Source organism: Agelaius phoeniceus, chromosome Z, assembly GCF_051311805.1.
Source record: "Agelaius phoeniceus isolate bAgePho1 chromosome Z, bAgePho1.hap1, whole genome shotgun sequence".
In the NCBI taxonomy this organism is placed as follows: Eukaryota; Metazoa; Chordata; class Aves; order Passeriformes; family Icteridae; genus Agelaius; species Agelaius phoeniceus.
This window is the reverse complement of record NC_135303.1, coordinates 5,247,080-5,269,575: the sequence shown is the minus strand read 5'-3', so window position 1 is coordinate 5,269,575 and position 22,496 is coordinate 5,247,080.

Genomic DNA, 22,496 nt, shown 5'->3' with positions numbered 1-22,496 from the left:
AGGAGACACGAGACCCTTTCCCCATCTGTAGTGTCTCAGCATCCTGTGCTGCCACATGGAAGGGATTAAATCCCCCACAAGCAAAGCAGAACCAGGAGCTGTCCAAGAAGCAGTGAACAGTGTTGGTGGGGTTCAAAAGGAGGTGCTGCATGCTTTAGCAGGAGAATTACCCCTAGACACATGTACTGGCATTTCTGAATTTACTGCGTAACCTGAACCCATCTCTTTGGGTTTGTTTGTTCTTTTTTTTAATGTTACATTCCACACAGTGTCTGCCAGTTATTTAAGAAATATTTCCTTTGTCACCTACAAAAGTAGCAGTTTCATGTGACACTGGACGTTTTAATCTCATCCTGTATTTGAGGAAAGCCCCAAAAGAAGAAGTGTGTATGTCTTAAAGAGCATTCCCCAAATCACCTTTCTTATGCCAAACAATCACAGAAATGTATTCCTCCTGCATACAAAAGACATGTTGGAATTTCCCCAGCTGCCACTGCTGGATCCAGGGAAGAGCAATCTGTCATCCTTTCCTCTAGGAAAAGACAATTCAGGCAGAGCACAGAGCCAAAGGATTGGGGAGGACCTTGCAGGACAAACAAAGCCAACCATGTAAGCAGAGAAAATTCAGCTCCCAACAAGCTAAAATTAATTCCAGTGACAGTTGAAAACATTAAGCATCTTCCAAGATGATGGTGTCTAGCCACAGGCAAAAATGTCCTTTCTGGGGAATACAGTCACTCGAGTATCATCAGAAAAGAGATGTAAAAGGTTAGGAAAATCAAAGCACATGCATTTCAAATTTCAGTCATCTCACACAAATGTTTCAGTAGTCCTGCAAAAGCCACCAGACTGAGTGCAGAACAAAAGGTATCCCACCATAATTTGCTGGGGAATTGAATGGACCTACATAAATAGAAATGCTTGGGGTTTCTTGGAATTTTACAGAACGTTTAACAAGCCCCATTCTCTGCAATAAGGTATCATGGACAGCCTGCTTTTATCTAAGCTGCTTTCCATCAACCCATTTCCTTTGTCTTCAGTTGCTCCTGATGTGTTTGAACAGATGTCACATAAAGATGTATTTAGTCACATTAAAATCAAAGCCTTTGTTTAGATGCAAGGAAGCACTTCCAGTTAGCTCCCCATAGATCAGATACTTCTGTATTTTATTGTTCAAATCTACCAAGGTAAAACAGTTCCATCCAAGATTAATACCAGCAATATTTCCAGAAAAGGTTATCCTGAATCCTATTATTGGGTGGTTTTGTGTTTTTATATAACCCACATGAGATCCTGTTGCTAAGCAGAAAGCAAAATCAATATAGAAGGCAAACCATACCAGCTCCTCTTTGAATTGCTGTAGACATTTCACTTTCTTGCAACTGCTTCTCTTCTAATGGTTTTCTCCCATAAAAATCTGGCTTGACTTTGTGACTGCTATTTTATAGTTCACCATATCCTAGAATATATCACATAAGACATTGTACTATTTGGTTTCAATGTACCACTTTGATGAAGCTGCTAAGACAGCCTTCATTAGTAAATGACCTTCTCTAACTAAGGAGTGAAATGGGATAAATTTTAATTAGACACTCCTTCAGCTATTCTGCCAGTATCTTTATGTCTCTTTCTCCTCCATCCAAATCACAGCAACTTTTGCTGAAATTATGTGTTGCAGACAATTCCTTATTTTCAGTGACAAGAACCACTTAAAAGTTTGCTCTCCATGTCAAGTAAATAAAAAGTATATTTTATTTTTCTAACAGGATACAGTCATTGAACAATCAATCCCCTGTGCCACAGCTGCCAGGAAGGTTCATGCATGGGAATGGAGCTCTTCCTTTGTAACTCATCCTTTCTCCTTCTCATGGGTCTGACAGAAGTCCTGGTCCTGTTCAAGATGTTGTAGATATACAGGATGTATGTATGTTATAGTCCCAGTAATTTTAGCCATGTTTCCTTTACAGTCATAGAATCATTGGGATTGGAAAAGCCCTATAAGATCATCAGGTTCAACTCAACCCAGTGCTGCAAAGCCCACCACAGAACCATTTCCCTTAGTCTTACATCTACATGTCTTTTAAATCCTCCCAGGAATGGTGACCCCATCACTGCCCTAGGAAGCCTATTCCAACCCCTTTGGTGAAGAAATTTCCTAATTAATTCCAAATTAAAACCTCCCTGGCACAATTTGAAGCCATTTCCTCTTGTCCTATTGCTTCCAGATATTTATTCTGGACTAAGATTGTTGTTTTGGTGCACTGTGTGGTATTGGCTTTTGATATGACAGTGTTGCTGGTTGTGAAACTCATCTTTTCTATGTGTTCAGTACTCCAATCCCCTTCATACTTCATGAGTCATCTAGTGGAAGCATCTTCCTCCATCTTGATCCTTCCCTGAGGAGACAGGCATTGACAAAGCCTTTGGGAAAATGACATGAGCCCTCAGACTCTGGAGGTTTCTCCTGCCAGGTGTGAGGGAAAGGAATCCTGAGCTCTGGTTGTGCTGAACCCCTCCTGAACTGTGTCATCAATCTCTGCAATGTGCAGATTCTCTGCCCCAGTGTCCAAAACTGGTCTCCAGGCCTCATTTTCTGTCTCCCCACCAGGCTGGCAGGAGGGCAGGACCTCCCTCTGACAATTTGGCTGCTGCCTGGGCACAGTTCCATAGCTGGAACCCAGAGCATTCCCTCAGTGCTCCCCCAGAAGTTCTCTTGGGAGGGTGAGCCCCTCCTGCTCATGGCCAGGGACCAGGGCCCTCTGGCAGCCCTGTCTGTGCCTCGTGGTGCTGCATGGATCATCTCTGCCCACTGCTCTCTGCTCTGTGCTCTGAGCTGCGCACGTGTCTGGAATGAACAGCCCAAACTGATGCCAGCACAGCCCACTCCACAGTCCAGCATGGGTGTCCTGGTTGAGGGCAAATCTGGGAGAGAACCCCCAAAGGGGCTCCTCTAGAAAGCAGATTCAATCGGCCCCTCTCTCATCTGGTTTGGGAGAAAATACCTCCCTGGAGAAAAGTGGAAAAACCTGTTTATTAAGCAATAAAACCTAAACAATATTAAACAATGAAGCCTCTTGCCGCTCCAAAAGAGAGACAATCTCACAAAGTCTCCTCCGTGGGCTGTGGCTCAGCTCACTCAGTCTCTGATCAGTCCCTGTGGTGCTGGAAATGCCGCGGCCCAGGCCCAGCCCGGTGGGTCACAGGTGTGAGCTGCCAGTGCTCTTCTGTTATTCAGTCTGGAGAAGGTCTAAACAGGTCCAAAGAAAAGGGGGAAAACCTCCCCACAGTCTAGGGAACTTCTTTGCCTCAGCTAGCTAAAACTAACTAAAAGCAAAGGAGAGCTCTGTCTTGCCTTCTGTCTATCTGCAGACATCACAGTCCAGGAGCAAGAATGTGGAGGAGTGAGTGCAGTTCTGAAAACAAACTCCGTGCTTCTTCTCTCCCCCCCTTCACTCTTGGAACAAGCCTTAAAGGTGCAAAACTTATTATTCAGCATAAACAGAACAAGACAATTGGGGATAAAAGCATCATATAGTCAACCTAGGACAATGGGCATGACCAGAATGGTCAGTGACATCCCAAGTAACACCTTGGCTGGTGCCTGAGTGGCCACACACTCATCCTCAGCCACAAGAAGGAGGAGATTGGACAGACAAATGTTGCTGGCTGCCTGTCCAGACTCTTGAGCTATGAGGACATTCATGATACCACACTGCACATGCACTCCTACGTGGTCTGAAGCTCTGGACAAACCCAATCAGACAAACAGCCTCGGTTCACCCTCTGCCTTCAGACAGTAGGATTGACAGCCATGCTGCTAAATCTCTTTTCTGTTGCAGAAATCAACTGCTTTACTTCTTTAAGCTGGAAATTCCTCTCAGCACTTCTGGAAAAAAAAAAAAGCCAAACCCAACAACCAAACCAAAAATATTCCTCCTGAATACCCAGAACAAAAATAAATGTCTCGTGATTGAGCAGATATAGCACAGCTTTTGCCAGATTAAAAGGATGATTAATTCATACACTTTATACTTACAAGTTATTTTGGAAAGAGCGTGAGCAATATATGCCTGGAAATTCCCAATTAGATTCAAGAGCATGTTGGAGTGAGCAAGCCCACGCCCACAGGAGCAGATGTTTGTTTGCACTATCAGAGTGAGATGTATCACCTACACAACTGATTTCAGAGATGAGAGGGGTGGTTAAATGGCTCTGCAGTATTCAAAGTGACCGTGACATTCATTTGAACATTGCACTTCTCAGAATAAACAGCTCTTGAAGAAAATTTCAGAACAAAATGCCAATGAGAGATAGAGAGAAAGAGAGAGAGAGGGAGAGAGAGAGAAGAAAATTCTAACCGTTTCCTGAGTGGAAGCTTTTGTGCTGATATTTTTCTGAGAGCTAAAAAAAAGGTCGGGAGGAAGGGAGTGTAGGGGAAAAGAGAGACAAAAAATATACTGAACATGGAGTCAGACACCTGATAGTTTTCTAATGACTTCTGTGGGCTTTAGTAGGTTTAGGAGATTGTCTCTGGTGCAATTCTCTGGCCTTGCTGGCATCCAGCTCCCCTTCTGGATTTTGGGGCACTTGTGTGTCTGCTCCTCTGTCCATGTGCTACTTCGTCTCTTGCCTTGCCTTGCTTTGCCTTCCCTCCTTCAACTGACAAAGTCTAAGAGGTGTTGTGTCAGCATCTTGGTGTTTCTTTCAGGTTGCTTCCTTGAACAGAAACCCATCTGGGTTGCCAGAGCAATGGATGTTCCAGGCAGGCAGCCTGGTATCTCATTCATCTGTTCCATGCCCATCAGGTGCTCCTGTGCCACACCATGGTGTCCATCTCTCTGGGTGCCTCCCTGGCTGCAGATGCAGGGCAGTGATGGTCCTTGGAAAGGTGGGAGAGGCTGTCACTCCTCCTTTCTGCCTCTTCTTTTGGCTTGTGCAAGCAATGGAAGAGGCCTAAGCACAAACACAGAGCTGCAAAGCAGAATTTTCTCACTGCTGCAAGGTAACAAAACTCCCAAATCTATTCGCACATGAGGTTTCACCAGCATTGCTAGGACCAGCTCTTAGTTTGGAAAGAAAGCCAAAAATCATAGATCTCTTTCAACTGAATAAACAATGACATACGTTCTGGTTTTACAAATGCTAAGAATATCTTGAGGAGAAATCCCAATGCTTTTTTTAATACGTACTCTGACAATGTCCCATAATTCCTTTTGGGAGAGTGGCAAGTACAGAGATAAATCACTAAGACAGCATGATTCATCAACTTACTCTTTACGAGGAACAGATTTGTTATTTCTCTTTTGTTCAGAGGGAAACTGCAGGGACAGGGAGATGCCATGACTTTTCAGGGACCATGCAGCCAGACAGATGAAATCTCAGCACTCAGGGGACAAGCCAGTGCTTTATCCAGACACTGAGTTAACTTAAAAAATCAGTTTCATTCCTCATATCCATTGGAAGCCAGTTTTCAAGCATTGAAGTTGCTTAGTTATCTCCTAATTTTTCCACTGAAGCAAGTTGGATCTGCCCCCCTGAAGGGAGGAGAAGGTGGATGTTTACTGACAAGCAACAATCACCACTGTGCAGAGCTTTGAAATCCCGGGCTCTACTCATCATTTTGCTGATACCATCAAGAGCCAACCAAACAGCAACAATATATTCAACATTGGGAAAAAAAAAAAATCCGGCAAACAGCAAACATTGGTATCCACCGATATCTAATTTCTAGGATTTCCTTCAAAATCCTCTTCAAACTATACTGACGGCAGAGGTAAAATAATGCAGATATGTCAAGTCCCATCTCTGATCATGTTGGCATCATTTTGGTTAAAATGTGGCGCCTTAGATTTGAATTCCCCCTCCAAAATCATAAAACCATGGAATTAAAGAAGCATTGAAACATCAAATCATAGAATCATAGAGTAATAAAATCATAGAATCATGGAATGGTTTGGGTTGGAAGGGACCTTAAAGACCATCCAGTTGTACTCTGTTTGTCACTGGCAGGGACATCTTCCCCTAGACCAGGCTGGTCAGAGCCCTGTCCAGCCTGGCCTGCAGCATTCCCAGAGATGGGATATGCACAGTTCCTCTGGAAACCTGTGCCAGTGCCTCACCACCATCACAGTGAAGAATTTCCTCAAATGTTTATTCCTCTTAAACCAAGTTTTTATCTAAAACCAGGGAAATCCATTGCTATGTTGCTTTATGGCAACCCTGCCTGGTTTTCCCTTGTGTGGCTCCAGGGGCTGCCCACATGCGTGGGTTCATGCCCTGAGAAGAGCACAGAGACCCTTGGAATACAGCAGCAGGGGTGCCAGCAGGTTTTTGGGGATTTGTGGCCCCTCACCTGCCAGTGGTAAGCCCATGTGGCCCCCAGGTCTCTGCTGGATGCAGCAAAGGGCCAGGGCAGCACCGGGACAGAGGTCTCAGCTCAAGGCATTTGGGTCATTGTGAACTCATTTTTATCTGCTGCACTTCTGTGACATAAAGAAGTGCTTGATCCTGGCTTTTTCTTTTTTATTTTTAAGGATCCATTGTGCTCTGTCAGGCAAGTGCTGGTTCTGCCCTGTTTTTCTCTTCCCTTTGATCTGAAATAGATGAGACTCAAGACTACCTCTGGCTCCTTTTCTGCTGTGCTAATGAGGTGGCTGCAGCACAAGGCACAAGCAGGCAGGAAGGATTAAAAAAAAAAAAGAAAAAAGGAAAAAAAAAGTGCATGAGAAAAAGCAGAAGACCTAAAGGCAAGTTTTTCATGTCAAAACACTTGTTGGCTGCTTGTTTGGAGTGCTTGGATTTGAACAATATACAAAAGGCAGTGGCCTGAATCCTCCCAGTTGGAGCCTTGGGGAAACCAAAGGAAGTGCCACAGCTGCTGCTGCTGCTCTATGCCACTGAGCAGGCCACAAGATGCTCTTGTTTCAATTTATTTTTAGATATGGAAACCTCTGCTTCTCTCTGGTACACAGCATTGCTGCACCGAGAGGGCTGTCAGAGGAAATTCAGTTTCTGAGCTCCCTTTTGCTGTGACCTTATCATCTACAGCTCTGAGCTCTGCTCAACATTTCCAGCAAAACCTTATTCTCCAGACTGTCTTGATGGTTTTTTTTTAAGCACTGACGCCACTCATAAAATTTCAGAAAAATAAGATAATTAGTGCTGCTTGTAAGTAACTTTTAGGGAAAAGTCAGCTGCTCTGCATTCAGCATATGCTCAAGCAGTTCTTCAAATGCTTGAAATTTTATCTCCAGCTTCCTGTGGATGAACAGGTCACATCTAAACTGTGTCATAACTGAAGTGGCACTGGAAAATTATAGGTATCAGAAACCTGCAGACTGTGTTAAATACGGAAGACTAAAAAGGGCACTGAAGAAAATAGAGAAGGTGAAGAGAGATTTGTGGTAAAAGCGTCGTGGTAGTGGAGGATACCTTCTGTCACTACTTCAGGGAGGTGTGTTTACCACGAATTTTCGTGTTAGCTCTGATCTCAGCTGTCATCTGCCACTGCTGAACAGTTTGCAGTTGTCCTCCTAGCCCTGTTTCTAGGGGTAAAAAGCATTTCTGAGCCCTTCTGGTTTCAGAGCTGATTGATGGGTTTTTGAAAGAAAGAGTGTGGATGAAGGAATAAGCCAGTGGTGGTCACAATCCATAGGACATGGGGTCACTGCCAATGGCATCTCCACATCTCCACTGCCCCATGGCCACCACTGGCCTGGCAGACCATTACCTTTCCCTGCTGGATTCATAAATATTTTCTCATTCTTCTCAAACATTGCAGTAGCCCCATGCCCCTCCATGCATGCTTTAAAATAATAGAAGTAATTAAAAATAATGTCCCCAACATGAAGGTAAGAGCAAAGTAACCAAGCTAAGCCGTCAGATTAATAACATTCATCTGCTTTTCAATGAGCCCTGATTCCTTTGAAATCAGTTGCAAGCTTGAAGGAAGATATTTCTTTCTCTCTACTGAGTCTTCCTGCCTAATTGCTGCAGCTAACCCATTTCAGGCAGGCTACCTTTCCCCTGCTTGCTCCCCTTGAGAGAAGCAACAGCTTGTTCTTATGAAGAAGCATTTCTCTTGATCTCTGTAGTGCCTCTCATCCTAATTGCAGCTATCTCATTTAAAACGTCTCCTTATCTTACCAATTAGAAATCAGCCCCGGGGTCTGATTCCTGTCCTCTCAGCTCCCCAGCAGGGAGCTGGTGGCTTGCAATCAAGCTTGAGCCTTGTTCCCTGTCTCCTGAGCTGACAGGCTGGTTCAGAGGGACTGATGAAGGCAGGAGATATTATTTGTGTAAGGTCCCTATCAGCAAGCCCAAGACACAACCTGCAGATACCCACCTGCCAGCACTACAGCTGACAGGCTGTGCCATAATAGCTGCTCACTGTTACAGTGCTCTCTAATTTAGAAAAAAAAAAAAAAAAGGGAAAAAGGCAAGAATAAAAAAAAAAAAGAAAGAAAATAGAAGGGAAGCTTTCTGCATACTAAACACCCTCCACTTGTCAGCACGGATGCACAGATGTGTTTCCAGTTGTTCCCCAGGGACAGGGAGCAGAAGTGTTGCCAGAAATGGCCATGGGAGCAGAACCTTTCTGAAGTCACTGATGATGGCTAACAGTGCTGGGCATGGGTGATAGAGATTGGGCATTGCCTTCCAGGGGATGGAAAAAGCTTGGATGTCCTGCCTCCAAGGGCTGGGAGGACAGGGCATGTTCCCTCCAGCCTTCCTCAAGGGACTACCCTTCCATTTCAGTCCAGACCTGCCTTCTTTCTTCCTCCCATATTTCCCCTTGGAGTCTGACTCAACAGGCCAGTTGTGTCACTGCAAGGCTGGATAATTTCTTTTCCTAAAATAAAAAAAAAATTAAAAACCAAAAAACAACAAAACAAACAAACAAACAAACAAAACCTACAAAAAACCAAAAAAAAAAAACCCAAAAAATTAAAAACTCACAAAAAACCAACCAACCAACCAAAAAAAAAAAAAAAAAAGGCAACAAAAGCACCCAACCCAGATCTATTTATTTTAAACATACACAGAAGTGCAGGATTTACATATAACCCCTTCTGACTGCCAAGAAAGAGAAAGAAAAAAGCCCCCAACATTTAAAATCAGTCTTTTTCACTGATGGGAGAGCAGTGCTTAGTATTCAGGGCACCACATCTGAATACATTGAGTAAATTATATGTGCCAAACTATTCACGCTTCGCCTGACTACAAGATTTACTCACACAACCAGCCACAGAAACGACATAATAAGAAACCTTCAGCATATTTCCAGAATACAGATATCCTGGCTGGGGAGCCAGCCTGACAAGGTGGTTTGTGCTCCAGGAGAGGAAGGATCCACTTCTGCTGTAGGTACTCATTTAGGGAATCCAAAATCTGGCATCCCAGGCAGATCCGGTGTTTCATGCCTGTATCAACCCTTCTTTCTCTGCACACAGAAATATTGCTTTTTTTCTTTTATCCCACCTGAGGTTCTTTCCTGCTCAGACAGGCTCGAGATGATTAAGCTGGATGTGTCAGTATGTCTGAGAGCTTGTACCATTTCCCAAAGAGCTGGTGGAGGGAAGCTCTGCCAGTTGGATGCGTGTACAGTCTGCCATGGGGGCACTACTTCAGGGCCACACTCAGGGAAATGAAATGCTCCATGCAGTGGCTACTAAAGGGAGGTAAGAAAGAAGAGTGTTTTTAAGTAGCTTCTACAAAAAAAAATAAAAGATGGAAAAAACCTACCTGAAGGGTTTGGTTTCATTTGTGGCCCTAGCTAACACTCTGAAGGGTTTTTTCCAGCTCACAACTGTGTGGAACACTGATGGATGTGCTGTCTCTGGTAAGTGTCTGACACAAACCACCCCACATGGAGACTGAGGCTCGCTTTGGAGAGTCAAATCTCTTTAAACTGAAATCAAACTGAGTGAGGGACAGGATCTCCCTCCTCTGGTTGTGGGAGATGATAATCTGAAGCAGCCTTTACACACACATTGCCTGCCAGAGGGAATGTGGGATACACCAGAAACTCCACAGGGATGGCAGATGTTTTCATAACCCGTGTTGCACATGCTCTATTAAACCACATTTTCCCTTCTGTAACCTTCCCCCTGTAGTGCAGCTTTGGAGACGACTGAAAACCTGGATGTGGAGACAAACTGAGCTAGACTGAAGCAGGCTGGCCAGCAAAGTCCCAGCCTCTGTCTGCCATTTGAGCTTGTTGCCTCCTGCCCCTCATCCAGCGTGTTCCAGGGTGCTCCAGAGGAGCCCACCATCAGCAGGTGGCTGGGAAATGGATGCCAGTGAGATCAAAGGAGCCACCAGACAGGCTATTCATTTTTATCTGGTTCAGAGGGAAGCTCCAGACACAGCTGGTCACAGCCAAGGGTGGGTGAAACACCACGACTTGGCTTTAAAATGTGGGGAGCACTTAAGAGGAAAGCACTGGGTGTGTGGTGTGCCCCACAGTGCCCATCATCTCACCATTTGAAATATGCACAAAGAGCAGATTGGAAAAGGGGATAAATAGTCCTGGAGAGCAGAGCAGGGTTTATCACAGCGGATGGCAAGTCTGGTGATGGCTGAGAGAGCTGGGGTTGTTCAGCCTGGAGAAGAAAAGGCTCTGAGGAGATCTTAGAGCTCCTTCCAGTGCCTAAAGGAGCTCCAAGAGAGCTGGAGGGGGACTTTGAACAAGGTCCTGGAGTGAAAGGACAAGGAAGAATGGCTTTAAACTGACAGAAGGGTTAGGTTAGAAATTGGGGGAAAATAAATCTTAACTGTGGGAGCGATGAAACACTGGAACAGGTTTCTCAGAGAAGCTGCGGCTGCCCTGTCCCTGGAAGTGTTCAAAGCCCAGCTTTGGAGCAACCTGGTCTATTGGAAGGTGTCCCCTTGCCCATGGCAGGGGTGGAACTGGATGGTCTCTATTGTCCCTTCCAACCCAAACCATGCTGTGATGACATGATTCTTTAGTCTGCATCTTTGTTTTGCCTCAGGCAAGTGAAGCTGCAGAACATTAGGCCCAGCTTCTGATGATGGGTGAGAAGAGTAAGAATCTTATTTCTATACATACACTCTGCATAGGCTGCACACCACAATTTTTGTATTTATTGAAGCATGATTTTCATGAGATGTGCCACCCTGCAGGAGAGCAAAGACTAAAGCTGAGATCATTAATCCTTAATAGTAAGTAGATGCAGCTTGTTAGTTTGCATTTCACCATGTAATTATCTCTGCCATGAAGCATTCTCAGAAATGCTGGGCTGCTATTCCTCTGCACATCCAACCTGAAAAGACTGCGGAAAATGGGGCAGAGGCCAATGACGTGATGCTGGGAGCATTGCTCACTCATTTGTGGGGCAAAAGCTCAGCCACAGACATTTTATTCAGAAGCCTCCTTCATGTCTGTGTCAGTGAGAACACGCTGACAGCAGCTCTGAAATTAACTGCAGATTGGAGCAATTAATCTGAATTTAAACACAATGCGTTCAAGGATTTCATAGGCAGTTAATGATCCTAAATATAATCTTCCCAAATGAAGCCCCAGCAAATTCCTCCAGGATCCCATTGCCACAACCTCCCATTGCTGGGCCCAGGGCTGCAGCACCCAGGTTTAACTCTGTTGATCTTCTTGCACAGACTTATTTGCTCATGGATTCCTCACACCCACCCCAGGATCTCTCCTGAAGCACATGAAAACACGATGCACAGGGCAACCCTCCCCCCCCCCATTTCATCTTCTTAATTGCTCTGCTCAAAGCAGTCATTCAGCTCAGAGTTAAGACGCTTTGTGCAGAATTTTTTTTATTAAAATCTGAGTCTTGAAAGACGGTGACAGTTCCACCCTGGAGGATGGATCCCCCACCGAACAGAAGCAACGCAGGCAACTTGCCCTGCCTGCCTGTGGGAGCGTGAAGACGGGTTCACACTTGCTGGGAAGTGACAGTGACTCGGCTGGGAGGGTGAGCAGCCCCTGTGCCATCAGCTGGTAACCAACCAAAACTGTCTCCAGCCACGAAGGTTTTGCTGAACTACCACAGGGCTCTGCAGGAGATCAGTGAACATGTTTGGAAAAATAAGTCTCTGCTCGTCCCTGGCCAGGAATGGTGGATGGAGCTGTGCTGGCTCCAGTGGCCACAGCAGGGCTGGGGGATGAATGAGGCAGCAAGCACTGGAGGGTGCAGGGGTGGCAAGCTGGGGAAGGGATCCTGCATGGCAGGGGTGCTGCTATGCTGTTATAACCCCCTGGAATAATGTGAGGATCCCACTTCTGGAGCAGTGTTAGGATCTGATTACTAAAAGATGCCTCTGTCAGAATTAAGGTGCAAACGAGACCATAGGTTGGAGACAATAGTATGGATTTTATTTATCTGTAAATGTAGGTAGAGAAAGGGACAGAGGGGGAGAGAAAGAGAGGGAGAGACAGATGAAGTAGATAGCCACCACCACACAGATTCCTGTGATGTCCTGCTGGCCCCTCTTCCTCTGCTCAGTGGAGGGGGTCCCTGAGTGATCTTCTGGAAGTGTCACTTTTATACAGACCAATTCCAAGGTACCCACGAGCCATACGAGCTGCTCCCACAGCTTGGGATGGAATATGTGTAAACAGTTGCTTCCTTTCCCACAGTTTGCCACGGTGGGAATTTTTGTCTGGATGAGTTACCCAGATCTGCCTCACCAGGCCTGGTATCTTCCTCTTGTTCCCTCCCTGCTTTTTCCACAAGGCTGCTCAGTGGAATCTTGTCCTGCGTGCTAATTCCAAACCTTTTACCTCCGTGTAGGTCTGACATTGATGCCTTCCCACTTTCCATCTGTGCCTGTTGTGGTGGCTCATCTTGCAGGAATGCCCTCCCCTGACAGTGCTTTGAGGCAAATTGATGGCATTCTTTATGCCCTGGCAGGTGCAGACAGGGATCCAGAGCCTGGGAAGACCTGTCAGAGTGCAGGTGACTGTGGAGCCACTGGCTTTGCTGCCAGGATGCTCCTCTTGCTCTTCTGAGGGACACAAATCACTTCCTGATGCAGATATTCTGTGCCTTGCCTTGTCCAGACAGTGAGTTACCACAGAAAACACAAAGCAGCTTTCATTCTCCGTATCCATTGGAAGTCAGCTTTCAAAAAGCTTAGTAATTTGAAATATCTTATTTAGCATGTTTTTAATTTTTCCACTGGAGCAAGTTGGTTTTGCCCCCTGAAGAGAGGAGAAGGTGGCTGTTTACTGACAAGCAATAATCACCACTGTTCAGAGCTTTGAAACTCCAGGCTCTACAGAGCACTTTGCTGATACCAAGATGTGTCAAGTCCCAACTCTGCCTGTGGTTATGCTGGCATCATTTTGGTTTAGAAGCGACCTTAGATTTGAATCCCTCCTCCAAAATCATAAAATCATAGAATGGTTTGGGTTGGAAGGGACCTTAAAGACCATCCAGTTGCCACTGGCAGGGACATCTTCCCCTAGACCAGGTTGGTCAAAGCCCTGTCCAGCTTGGCCTGCAGCATTTCCAGAGATGGGATATGCAGAGTTCCTCTGGAAACCTGTGTCAGTGCCTCACCACTCTCATTGTAGAAATTTTTCTGCTTTTCTTCAGTCTGAATCCTTGGGGTTTTTATCCCAGGCTGGGCTAGAAGTGCAGACGGGACAGCAGAGTTTCACTGAAGGCCCCACCTCGCCCCCATCCCTCCCTTAGTCTCAGAATCTCTGATGGTCAGAGTGACCCCAAGATGCTTCAAAAAGTCTCTTTTCCCAGCCTGGTAGTCAAAGAAGGAGTCAGAATCCTTCACCTGTGGTTTTCAAGGTTGTTTGTTTTCTGTTATCTGAGGTCCATTCAGCAGGTCAGTCCATGGCACACTGCCTGCCTTCAGGGTGGTGTTATTTTTTTGTATTAAAAACCATGTGTACATTATTTACAATAATTTCCCAGTTCCCATTACCTATGTTAGACAGTGTGTTCCTACCTTAAACCAATCCAAAGTACCAGCATCACCCAGAAGATGGAGGCTAGGAAGAAGGAGAAAGAAGGACAAGGCACGCCCAAATTCCTCCATCTTGAGACCCTGAGACCTCATTCTAAACGCCTCAAAATTCTACTTTTTCACACTGTGACAACTAACTATTATTCTACTTAAACTCTCCTGACTTGTAATTCTTTGTACCAAGGTGGTAATTTGCTCCATGGGTCCAAATCAAAGTCACAGGTGTCTTGGGCTCTGCGCCACGGTCTCTGAGCCATCCAGGACAGCCAGAGGGATGCCCTGGGTTCCAGCACCTTAGCACATCCTGCTCCCCGAGAGGATGCTCAGAGCTGCCATTAACTGACGGGAAACCTCTTTTTGCGAGATCCCTGCCACGATGAAAACACCAGGGGAGGAAATCTGGTGCTGCCTGACTCAGGGATGATCTGCCAGGCGTGCAGGTCCAGCCCTGCCAGCCCCTCTCAGCCAGGCTGCTTGCTGCAGGCTGCTGCCTGACGTCCCCGCGAGCCCGCGTGTCACCATCGTGACAGGATCTCCTTCCGCAGAAATTTAATTAGCGCACTGAAAGAGCTGACCTTTCCCAAGATTTTATTTTTCCCACCATGCTAAAAATATCCCACTGAATATGTCAATAGTATCCTTCATGTGCAAAGCACTCTGGTCGCCTGCTTTAAGGGGAGAGGAATTTTAAAATGATGGTTTTGTAGAGAATGAGGGGGGGAAAAAAAGCTTTCAAATACTCTTTAAAATGGGCAGCATTATTTTGAATCAAAATTATTATGACAGGACTACGCAAAAAAACAAAAACCAAAACAAAACAAACAACCCTCCCCCCCCCAAAAAAAAAAACAGAACAGAAAACAAACAAACAAACAAAACCCAAAAACCCTCCAGAAAACAGCACACCATCTTTATCATGGTGCATTTTACAGCAGGACTAGTAATCAATACTGCAAGACATTTTACAAATTAGCTTTATTTCTTAATCCATCACTCAAAAATAAAGGGGTTGGGAAAATTAAACTGATTTTCCAAAGCCCATCCTGCAGGCTGTCCATCTTGCAAGTTCTGTCCACCAGGATAGAAATGTCTTCATCACTTATTAATGTTGCATTTGCCTTCACTGAAAGAGAACCAGCTGATGCTGTTCGGTGTGCTAAGTATATATATGTGTATATATGCCTACATATACATATATATATATATATATAATGAAATTTAGATTGTTTTAGAGCATGGGCTACCTACATGCAATTTGCTGGTAATCACACTGCCTCATGACCAGTGATAACTTCCTGTTGGAAATCTTAGTCCTCAAAACTGTCAAGATAAGTGAAATATTCCATATTTCCAGATTTATTATATTTATTTATATCGTAAAAAGCAACTGTCCTCTTCAGTTGTCCATTTTCTACTATTTTCTTGTGAAAGAAAGTAGCAGCTGGGTGCTCCAGCTGTGCCAGGACCCTCTTCTGCCCCCACAGCAGGCAGTGGGAAGTTCATTCTGAGCTCACAAAGCTCAAATCTCCATCTCCTTGACACTGAGTAAACACCTCTCCTACAAAGTAAACACACATTTCAAATAAGGAAAATGCTTTTTCTCATGTATTTATGGGAGTACAATTTATATATTAGGCAGTGCTAGCCTTAAGACACAAAACTTGGCTCAGAAAATATAGCAAATTTTACAGGTGAAATAAGCCCAGATTAGCAAATTTTACAGGTGAAACAAGCCCAGATTTTCTCCTGCACCTTGTTTTTGAGAACTCTTACATAATATGCCTATTTCCAAGAAAAGATAGGAAAAGAAAGGGGATCCACACTTTCAGGATTATAACTTTTGGTGGAGTGAAAATATAATGAGCATCAAAAGTCTGTGCCATGCCTGTGTAAGTTATAGGAGTGACTTAAACCAGCTTCACCTTGGCATCATAAACCTGGCATCAAGCACAGGAGCCTTCTCATTTGCAGGCAGATATTTATGATGCCTTTTTTAGCTCTTTTGGCATTGCTCAGGGAATAAAACAGCAGTGTCTAGACTTTATGTCTTATTTTACTGCTTCTTCTTGCAGAAGTTTGGATGCCTGAATGGCTGTGAGATAGAGAAAAAGGGCAGTGCTCTTCATCCAGGGGCAATAAAGGCAATTTACATCTCTTGGACAGCAGCAAGGCCACAGGCAGCAGGGAGGGCAGGGATGCCACCAGGATCTTTTTGGGGATGCTTTCCCTCACCAGCTCCAGGCCATGCAGGACCAAAGGCACCACTCAAACCCCACCTTCTCCTGGGGATTTGAGCTTCTCTGAGCCAAAGAGGAGTTTTACAAATTGGCTGCAATGTGTCTGCCTGGCTGGCCCTGCTGTCAGCACTCAGCCACTGCGCTGACACAGCCTTTCAGGTTTTACTGATCTGACCCCAAAGTTGCCACCCTCTTGGCTGGTAAAGCAGCTCAGGCAATTTAGCTTGCTGTTTTTGTTGTTGTTGTTGTGGCCTCTCTGCCCCCTGAAATATTTGTATTTTCAATGGACCAAAAAAAAGAACAACTTTCTTCTGACTTTTGGGGTGATTCCAAGGTTACACAGCAGCCCAAGGCAAAGACATGCAGCAGCAGTACCCAGTGAGTTTTGGTGATATCACAGCATAAAACTGAATCAGGATTTTAGCAGATATTTAAAAAAAAAAATGAAGGATTGATGTGAACGTGAAGGATTAATCCACCCTGAAGGATTTGCACTTGTCTTTATGCAGCACCTGAGATGTTCCAGTAGCATGAAGACACACTATTTGTGATAATGCCAAGTTCATGAAACACTAGATACATGCATTAGCTGTAGCATCACCGTTTTGGATCTGTTTTGTAGGGGACAGTAGGGAAGAATATGTTTCTGAAGGCACTCACATTTTTCTTGGCTAACTGATAACATTCTTAGTGGCTCAGTGAGGCTGTAAAAGAAAATTCCTGCTCCTTCCATGTGAAGGCAGGAGCATCTCCATGTTCAACCCTCCCTTCACCCTGAGCAACACTCGGCAGATCCCCAGGAGATGGGTTAAACTCTCCAGCACTCTTGGTGCAGGAAAAATGATAGCAGGACCAACAAAAGCCAGGAACAACAGGGTATTTTTCATGAAATTGTGGATGCTCATTTGGTGTGCAGCTCCACACAATCAAGGCACTGTTAATTTAAAATTAAAATGGGAACTGATGTGGAATTTACCCTTCAGCGCTTTCCCTGAGGATTGATAGCATCCTGCAGGCTTGAAAGATTTGCAAAAGCAATTTATAACAATAACTGTCATGCATCAGACATCACTTTCAGGGGTGGTGCTGCAACTCAAAATGTAGCCCAGCCAAAAATAGAAATATATGGCTACTCTAGCCATGTATACCTGACCATTTATCTCCTGGGCTGTTGCTCAAACTTCTGCTTGAAGGCAGAATTTAATACCAGGGTATGCAAAGCAGAGGAAAACCTTCATATGTAAGGAGAGTAAGTGTCAGGTGATAAGCCAAGGAGGCTGACGTAATGATGATTTGTCATTTTTCAGATATCCTTTACATAGCCATTTCTTAATAAAATCTCTATTGATTTATAGAGTGGAAACTGTGACAAACTCTGGGGGAAAAAAAAAAGGAGCTAAAATCCTCTTGAAGTCATCTTCAAGAACATTTAAAGAATTCACAAGCGGCAGCATTGAGGAGGCAGAGCTTGCTGTCCCTGCTCTGGTGGCTGATGTCACTGACCAGCTGCCATTTGTAGACATATTTGGTCTTTTTGTTAAGGTGTTTTTGTTTTTATTTTGTTGTTTCGGTTTTTTTGGGGGGGTTTTGTTTGTTTTTTGGTTTTTTGTCAGTTGGGGTATTTTGTGTTTGTTTTCTAAAAGGGTTCCTACTGACTTTAAAATGAATAGTAAATGAATTTCCCATTCAGTATCAAAGACTGCTCAGCCATCTCTGTGTGTGGCTCGAGTGAATGTGGGTTGTAACCTTCTCACCCAGAGGATGGAATGGGAAACCTCATGCACATTTCACTTCAGGAAAATATCTTTTCACTGATTTTTCCTGCAGGATCTTCATCACTGTCCGTGCACCTGCTCTTATTTAACTAGCTAAACTCAAAAGATGGAGCTAATGCTCAGTACTGTCTAAGAGCCATCCTGAAATTAAACATTTATGGCAAATTTGCTGTAGGCCACCAAATCATCCAGAAAAATGTGAGCATAAACACAAGTCAATTAAATTGTACCAGAAGGGCACAGGAATGGCTCTACCTTGCATAAAGTGTTCAATGATAAATCAGTTCTTTTAGTCTGTGATCACACTGTTTACTTCTTATTTCCATCCGTGATATCATGGCTAAAGCTCTTGAAAAATGAAAGAAATTACTCCTATTGTTTTTATGATTATTTTACTGCTAATATTTTTTTTTTTAATTACAGAGTATACCAGTTGTGCTTGTTTCCTCTGCCTCATTGATAGTGTAAGAGATAATTTTCTTTCATTCCACAGGTTTTTCTTAAATCCTGGGATGATTTTATCAGCACTGAGAACCCTCTCCCACTGTGACGCCAGAGCTCCTTTGTCCCTCATCTCTTATTAAGAAACAATGAGTCACTTTCTGACTCTTCCCTGGCACTTGTGCCTGCAGAATAATAAGAATTAAATATTTATGAAGAGTCCTGCATAGTCACAAATTTACAATGAAGATCAAACTCATTGGAAGAAGTGTGGTAAGTGCCCTCCAATGCTGTGGTTGTGAAATATCAGGTAGTCCTATGCTAAAAGTCCTATTTATGAAAAAACCAAAGTGTTTTATTTCCCCATGTCCATGAAAATGGTCAGTAATTCAATCAGATGTTCATTATATTCCCTGCTTTCCAAAAACTCAAAAATCCAGACATATGTTCTCTCATATGATGTGTAATAAAGAATGGTTTTCTCAAAAACCATTTATTAATGGCCAATAAGTTAAAATATTGGACATTATGGTTGATTTTACTCCAAAAGAGCTGTCTGTGAATCCTGCCCCTCCAAGGAGGCTGATGATACTTTCACAAGGATGTTTTGACAACAAATCCCCTTAGACCAGAACTGAACACATTCCGTTTTAGGGGGTTTTGTTTCCTTTCTACCCCCTTCTCTGTTTTTGGTTTGGTTTGGTGTTTTTTCATTGGTTTTTTGGGGGGCTTTTTTGGTTTTTGGTTTTGGGGTTTTGTTTTTGGTTGTTTTTTGGGGTTTTTTTGTTTTGTTTTTTGATTTTTTTTTGTTTGGTTTGGTTTGGGTGGTTTTTTTTGGTTTTTTGGGGGTTTTTTGTTTGTTTGTTTTTTGGTTTTTTTTTTTATTTTTGTGGGTTTTTTTTTTTGGTGCAGGGAGGATTCTGCTTTATAGGTTTTATTTGCTAAAGAGTTGAAAAATGTCTGGACCAGGTGAAGACTATATTTTCTCTTGCCATTTTACTTTACCATAATCTGCTCTTGGGTTCCAGGAACTTTGAAGAAATCCTTTACCTGCCTGATGAATTACACCAGCTTCCCCTGCTAGTATGGATACTAAATGCACCCTGTACTTCACTTTTAGGATTATTTGTGTGCAATGGCTTTTTCTCTTCCTAATCATCCTTTCTTAATTTTAACAGACTACAGAGACTTGTACTTTGTATGACGTGTGAGCCCATCCAAGACCTTCTGAGATCACAATTAAGGGTTTTCTATCAACTGTTTTGCAGTTCTTTCCCTCCCTTCCTCCTTCCTTAAAACAAAAAAAAAAGAAAAAAAAAAAAAAAAGAAAAGCCTGGGGTAATTCCATTTTTCTATTTCTGTTACTGTGCACTCTGGAGAAAAATGAAGACTTAAAGGCAAGTTTTGCTTGAACAATGAGCATTTTTCCTATATGCAGACCTCAAGTTAAGATGTTTTGGAGCAATTTCCATTTTTCTGTGGAGTTTAATATAACCTTGGTACAAGATTTTATTACAGTAAACCTAAATATCTTCATTTTGCTGTTGGACACAAATTCAGTTACACCCAACAAGCATAACGGTGATTGATGAGCAGGAAATAAAATGAGAAAATTGATCTCATTACGAACACCCAAAAACTGACAAAGGATTGACTCTCTTGCCCGAATCACCTTTATCAACATAATCAGGTGTCTTCCCAAAGCAGAATGCAAGGAATGCAAATGGCACATTAAATTTATTTAGGAGGGGCATATAGACAATTAAATTTTCTTTAACTGCCCTCACACTATGAATCTTTACCTCTACAGATGTACAATTGGAGTTATGAAAAGTCGCCATCAATGCTTCGTTACTGTGATTGCTCTTTGGGAGCTTTGGGAGACCATCTAAAATCTGCCACATGGCCCATCAGGAGGGCTGTCTTCCCTCTTAAAAACAATAAAAGGGTTGGTGCCACCCTGTCCAACCAGGAACCATTTTTATAAGAGATCTATTTTATCTTTATTTTAAAGGCTGTGTTTACCCTTGGAATAAATGGATCCGTTTCTCCTTTTCTGTGATCTGAACATAAGGACAGCAGAGACATGGCTGTGGCTCCTCTCTGGAGACTCATTTTTTGGCTTCTGATGGGTCTTAAATCTTGTGCATGTGTAAAGAAGAGCAACAGGGCTGTAGAAGGGTTTAGAGTGCAAGTCTGGTGAGAAGTGGCTGAGGGAGATGAGGTTGTTGGGCCTGGAGAAAATGAGACTCAATGAGGATCTCACCACCCTCCAAAAAAGGTCAAAGTAAGAGCGAAGTTGGCCTCACAGGGAGGTGAGCAACAGGATGAGGAAACAGCCTCAAGTGGCTCCAGAGGAGGTTTAGATTGGATATTAAGAAAAAATTCTGCACCGAAAGGGTTGTCAGGTGTTGGCACAGGGAAGAGGTGCAGTCTCCATCCCAGGGGAGAATTTAAAAGATGTGTAGAAGTGGCACTTGAGGATGGGGTTTAGTGACAGCCTTGGTAGTGCTGGGGCTGGGCTTGGTGGTCTTAAAGCTCTTTCCAACCTGAATGGCTCTGTGCCTCTGTGATTTACAGCTGACACGAGGGCAAAAGCTCTAGTTCAGTACACGGCCTTTATTAACCAGATTATTCATGGTGGGTTTGTTCCGACTAAAGTGAAAAGAATTGCTGTTCCTCTAGCATGGGGATCAGCAGAAGAGCCTGGTGTTGCAGCTGGCCATGTGTGTGCCCATTCAGGAAGTGTGTGGAATGAAGGTGGAGAGACAGAGAAGGGAAAAATTGGCTGCTAGTCCTACGGAAAAACTTTGGAATCCCTGCACCAACACTTGTGTTCATTTGCCATTAATTTTAATAAAGAGAACATACATGGTTACCTTGACTAATATTAATAGAGGGCTAGATGGATAAGATAGCTTCCCTATAAATATTAAATAGAGCAGGTTTTCTAACTCCCATGAAGACCCCAGGTAAAATACAGGCAGGAGGAGGACACCAACACCACTCTCACACAAACATCAAGGATAGGAACATTTAAGCTTGCTAATCATACCTATTGCTTTCCCAATACTACATCAATAAAATTCCCACTTGCCTGATGTAGAACATCCATTTCCTCATGGGTTGTTGCCAATTATGGTAAAGAACTGATCAATGAAGTAAAATTATGGGATTCATGAATGTTAAAAAGCCGCGCATAATTTACAGGCCATGCTTAATCCCAGCCTGCTGGAAATGAGGCAGATATAAACCAGCCTAACTACCATGCTCTGCAGATCTTAGGAAAACCAAGCTGAATTTCTGCATTTGGTTAAGGTATAGAAAGTATTGTCCCAATATTTTTAAAGCAATCAGGAGATATGGACATGGACAAAGATTTATGACTCTGATTATCCTCTTGCTTGCTGACGTAAATTAGTCTTCTGGGAAATGAAAGTTATTTCTCAACATGCCCTTAATGGTCTGAGTCAGAACTGTGGATGATCTGTCTCCTACAAGGGTTTTATAGTTAAAACAGAGGTGAGAGCTTCCATTGCAAAGGACAATAGAAGTGGGAACTGAAATATTTTATGAGTATGAGCTCATCCTCCAGTGTGTCACAAGCATTACAGCCTAGCAAACAGGGCTCTGGATGGAAATAGTGTTTACTTTTCCGTTTGGATCGGGTCAATGGATTATTCCAGCCATTGACATTATCTCTGCAAACAAAGAATCATGCCTTGGAGTGGCAGCCAGGGTTTTCAAGGTAATGAAAGTTGCCGGTGCCTGAGATCATCCCTGACCCCATGTCAAGGGTGTGGAATGACTGATGCACTCCCACATCCCTTACTCTGATGAATGGACTGATCCTCCCAGCTCTGCAGCTGGCACCAGCCCAGGGTCCCACCTCACAAAGCCCCACAGATGATGCTCAGTGCAGGGTACCAGTTTTCACAAGCCACCACGAAGCCAAGAAAGGGAGCTATGAAACCTGGGCATTACCAAGATGTTTCCTTGCTGTTTCTGTTTCCTCATACTGTAACCAGTCCACATATAACCATGGTAAGTAGAGCTGCAGCTGTAACCACAA